The sequence below is a fragment of the Euprymna scolopes genome, chromosome 39 (assembly GCF_053919585.1).
Source record: "Euprymna scolopes isolate OS-2025 chromosome 39, ASM5391958v1, whole genome shotgun sequence".
Classification (NCBI taxonomy): Eukaryota; Metazoa; Mollusca; class Cephalopoda; order Sepiida; family Sepiolidae; genus Euprymna; species Euprymna scolopes.
The window spans coordinates 22,985,521-22,991,384 of NC_136520.1; the positions used below are offsets into that span (position 1 = coordinate 22,985,521).

General features: G+C 33.0%; 1 pseudogene; it reads right to left on the reverse strand.

Annotated features, from left to right (window-relative positions):
• Positions 1–5,120: 5,120 nt before the first annotated feature.
• On the reverse strand, positions 5,121–5,212 carry LOC145263996 (U2 spliceosomal RNA; annotated as a pseudogene).
• Positions 5,213–5,864: the final 652 nt, after the last annotated feature.

Sequence of the window (5,864 nt, forward strand, 5' to 3'; positions counted from 1 at the left end):
GAAAATATAGAGAAGTGGGAAAAAACACAAGAAAAATTTAAAAAAAGAAATGATTCGCTAATTCACGTGAAACACAGATAAAATTGGCATTTTTCCAGTTAATTAAATTTTCTTAATAAAATCTTTCATGTTTGTTTCATATTGTAGATAACGTCGAATTCGAACAAATTACATACTTGTATGTTTGATTTAATAGTGAGCTCAGACTAATTTACAGGGTTATAACAATTAATGATCAATGAGTCGTTGTGTTTGCCACAGAATAAGACTAGCTGAAATACCAGTCAACGACGGGTAAGTGATCACAGCAATATCTTAAGTGTAGATTTAGCTCATGTAGTTTGTAATCTTTTGTACTAAAATAATTTAAAAAGTGGTCAACTATATTCAAGTGCGACCCTAAGGCTTGCCTTTTTATCGGCTACTAAATCTTCGGTTTTAGTTGACACCATTTGTGCCTATGTTTGAAATTAATACACTTGCATAGTTCCCAGTGGACTTCCTTCAACATGCAGTTGAGTACGTTTTTGTGCATTTCTTTGGGGCTATTTTACTAAATTTACTGAATATGGTTTATCTGCTCGGCTCTTTCTCGCCATAGTCTACATTTACTGTTTTCATAGATTTTGTTAATCTTTGATGTCTCTGTGATGAGTATATTTGCTGATGACACCACGCTCTATAACAGGCACGAGGGGACAACAAATGGATATTTAAAGAAATAGCAGAAACACTAGAGGAAGACCTCCAATCTGTAGTGGAATGGGGATAAAAATGGATCGTCACATTCAATGCTGCCAAGTCTAAGCTTGTTTCCTTCAATAATTACAAGACACCTCCTCAACCGTCAATAGCTATGGCTAAAGATACATTCCTTGATAGTTATTATTTCAAACGTCTCGGCTTAACATTCACAGGGAACATGAGTTGGAACAGATATATTATGAGCATAGCCGGAGCCGCTGCGAAGAAGGCGGGCTCTCTCTACCTTGCTAGAAAGTTACTTACGCCTGAAAGTATCGTGTATCTCTATAAGGCAATTATTCGCCCATGTATAGAGTATTGTTGTAACATTTGGATTGGTTCACCTGCTACTAGTTTCTCGCTCTTGGACAGGGTTCAAAAGAGAGTCGCCAACCTGATAGATCCCAAACTGTCTTCTAAGCTTCAACCTCTGTCCCATCGACGAAATTTTTTATCCCTCTGCCTGTTCTACAAGTATTTTAATGGTGGATGTTCCGACGAACTACAGGCACTTGTACCCCCTCGACGTAAATACAAATGCGGCAATCAGCAAAATCCCATCTCTACACAGTAGAGATCCCTAGATGTAAGAAAGCCTTTTACTCTAATAGTTTCTTCTCCAGAACAGCTAGACTCTGTTTTCCCAACTGTACTGACATGCAGAAGTTCAAGTGTAATGTGAACAGACATCTTGCTGCTCAACTCTCTACATAGTATCCATGTAATTATGTCCCCGATAGTAGCCCACTTACATGCCACTGTGCCTTGTTTGGAATGAAAATGGAATTTAAAAAAGAAGGGAGAGAGACAACAGCAACAGCAGCAAAAACTACAGTACCACCACCACCACCACCACCACCATATAATAATAATAATAATAATAATAATAATAATAATAATAATAATAATAATAATAACTAGCGGGACCTGTGGAAATTCCACAGCAGCATTTTTCCTATGTAATATATTGTTGCTGGGCATGCTGTGAGCGTTGTGTTCAGCATGAATGAAGACTCAATAATATTATTCTAGTTTTTTTATTAAAACTTTATCGCCCCCTTATTAAAATAATAACTTTGATATATTTCCTGGGATGATTATTTCATTACAAACACACCGGTCAATTAACTCACATTTTATCATTTTTTCATAATTATTGAATATGTTACTATGTTCGAAAATAATTTTTTATAATTTCAACCCACATTATCGCCCTTCCCTTTACTAAAATAAATAATTTGATATATTGTATCGGCTGATTATTTTATAAAAAAACACAATTATCAATTAACTCACATTTCATCATTTTTAATAATTCTTGGATATGGTACTAATTTTGACAATAATTTTTCATCACTTAAACTCATCATATCCACACCTTACCAAAATAATAACTTTGATATATTGTCTAGGCTGATTATTTCATTACAAACACACACATCAATCAACTCACATTTCATAATTTTTCGTAATTCTTGGATATATTACTAATTTTGACAATATTTTTTATAATTTAAACCAACGTTGTCGCCCAACCATACTAAAATAATAACTTTGATACATTTGCTGGGATGATTATTTCATTACAAACACAATTATCAATTAACCTCCATTTCATCATTTTTCATAATTCTTGAATATGTTACTAATTTCGACAATCATTTTTCATAATTTTAACCCACATTTTCCCCTTCCCTCTATACTAAATAATAACTTTGATATATTATCTACTCTGATTATTTCCTTACAAACACACCAATCAACTAATATTTCATCATTTATTCGTAATTCCTGGATATATTACTAATTTCGACAATAATTTTTCATAATTTAAGCCTTCCTTATCTCCTTTCCCTTTACTTATAAAATAACCTTGATATATTGTCTAGGCTGATTATTTTATTATAAGCACACCAATCAATTAAATCACATTTCGTCAGTTTTCGTAATTGTTGGATATGTTACTAATTTCGACAATAATGTTTTATAATTTAAATCATCCTCGTCGCCCTTTATTACTAAAAAAAATTACTTTGAGATATTGTCTGGGCTGATTATTTTATAAAAAAACACAACTATCAATTAACTCAAACTTCATCATTTTTTCTTAATTCTTGGATATGTTACTCATTTCGACAATTTTTTAAATATTTTAGCCCACATTATCAACCCCCCCACTACTAAAATCATAACTTTGATATATTATCTGGGATGATTATTTCATTTCAAACATACAAATTAATTAACTCACATTTGGTCATTTTTCTTAATTCTTGGATATATTATTAATGTCGACAATCATTTTTCATCATTTTAACCCAAATCATCGGCCCCCTAAAATAATAACTTTGATATATTGTCTGGTCTGATTATTTCATTGCAAACACACTAATGCTTTAAATAACATATTATCATTTTTCATAATTCTTGGATATGTTACTAATTTCGACAATTATTTTTCATAATTTAAACCATCCTTATCGCCCTCTCTTACTAACATAATTACTTTGATATATTTCCTGGGCTGATTATTTTATTATAAACACACAATCGATTAACTCGCATTTAATCTTTGTTCATAATCCTGGATATGTTACTAATTTCGACAATAATTTTTATAATTAAAAACCCACATTATGCCTCTCCCTCCTACTTATATAATATATTTGATATATTGTCTGGGATTATTTTATCATGACAAACACACCAATCAAGTAACTCACATTTCATCATTTCATAATTCTTGGATATGTTACGACAATTATTTTTCATAACTTTAACTCACTCTGTCCTCTCTCCTCACTTAAATAATTTACTTTGATATATTGCCTGGGCTGATTATTTCATTACAAACAAATCAATAAATTCTGGGTATTCTCATAGTATATATGTTTCACCTATCTTATCCAATCCCGGGTGACGCCGCATATTCTGCTAATATATATATCGTTCACCTATCTCATTCGATCCTGGGTGACGCTGGATATTTTGCTACTATATGTTTTCCATCTATCTCATTCAATACTGGGCGACACTTTTGATAGTCTATATTTGCACTTGATGTCCACCACCCCACTGTTGAAAATATACATTAAATAAAGTAATGTTTTAATCGTAAACTGTTTCAGCTATTTCCGGGACTGACTTTATATCCCCAACCCACTGCTAAAACTATACATGAAATAATGTAATGTCTAAATAGTAAACTGTTTCAGCCATTTCCGGGACCAAATTTATATCCCAAACCCACTGCTAAAAATATACATGAAATAATGTAATGTCTAAATAGTAAACTGTTTCAGCCATCTTCGGGACCAACTTTATATCCCCCAACCCACTGCTAAAAATATACATGAAATAATGTAATGTCTAAATAGTAAACCATTTCAGCCATTTCCGGGACCAAATTTATATCTCAAACCCACTGCTAAAAATATACATGAAATAATGTAATGTCTAAATAGTAAACTGTTTCAGCCATTTCTGGAACTGACTTATAATCCCCGCCCCACTGTTGAAAATATACATGAAATAAAGTAATGTCTAAATAGTAACATTTTTCAGCCATTTCCGGGACTGACTTCTTATCTCCCATCCTACTCTTAAAAATATACATTAAATAAAGTAATGCCCAAAACGTAAATGGTTGCAGCCATTTCCGGAATCGACTTCATTCATATTTTCCACCCCAATGTTAAAAATATACATTAAATAAAGTTATGTGTAATGCGTAAACGGTTTCATTCATTTTCGGGACTGATTTAATATCCCCCACCCCACTGTTAAAAATATACATGAAATAAAGTAATGTTCAAATTGTAAACGGTTTGAGTAATTTCCAGGACTTCATATACCGTAACCCACTGCTTAAAATATACTTGAAATAAAGTAATGTTTAAATCATAAACTCTTTCAGCAGCTTTTCGAAAGTAATACATAAAACGGTTAGTGATTAGGCAACCATTGCTTCAACATTTCTGGGTGTAGTATCAGTTTCAGCATTCCAGTGACTTAAATCCCCCCCCCTTTTTTGGTCTTTGTTAATGGCGGAGAAATCCTTCATTACTGATACAATTTTTATTTTTGTTATTGATCAGAGTGCCCGTTTTGGGGAGCTTGTTTTCCCCTAAATTTTTAACCGACCTCATGTCCAAATCCGTCCTTGTGGGGAGGCAAGTAATCAAAAAATAATCAGAACGGACATTTTCGAGGGCATTTTATAATTAATCAGAAGTGACATTTCCAGGGCATTTTGTAATTAAATAAGAAATAACTTTTTCCAGTTACTTTTTTAATATTAAAACTTTGTTACATTAAACATAATACCTATTCACAATGCCTCCCCAAGGGACAGATTTAGACACCAGGGTCGTTTTTTTTTGTGGAGAAAAAATTGTCTTAGTCGTAAAGGATTTCCTGAAGAACAGATACTACACTTTGATCTTAGCCAAAAGGCCAAGAAAGACAAATCGTTTTTATTCGCTTTGCCTCAACAGCGACACCAATTTTTTATTTGGAATATTCAACTTTCCTTTTTAGGGATGCACAGCATGATAACGGACGGAGCTATAAGCGTAATAATATGATGATGATGATGATGATGATGATGATGATGATGATGAGAAGAAGAAGAAGAAGAAGAAGAAGAACACCACCGCTTAGTATCAATGAGCGATGATTACTGATAATGACCGATACAATAACTCCTACTAAAGCAGCAAGATATTCCACCGACATTGTAAAAGAACATCAGAAAGTTTGAATGCGTCGATCCAACCGATAGAAAAACGAAGAAAAGTTAAACATCGCGTATTTAATGACGGATAGGAACAACTCCTCTTTCTCTGTCTCCAACAGTAATGACTGCTATAGTCGGGAACAGGACCAAGAAAAACGAGCAGAGAAAACAATAGCGCTCGTCTCGTCACTAAGCATGTTGAGCGAAAACTAAATACATTAATTCTCTTTTCCTTCTCTCGTATTAACTATTTTTTCTTTTTTATCTATTGTTGTTTTGTTTGTTATCGATTGTTGTTTTGTTTTGTTTTTTTGTTTTTTTTTTGTTTTTTACATGGGGGTCACCACTTATCAAGGCTCGGAGGCCACTCAGGAATAAGGGT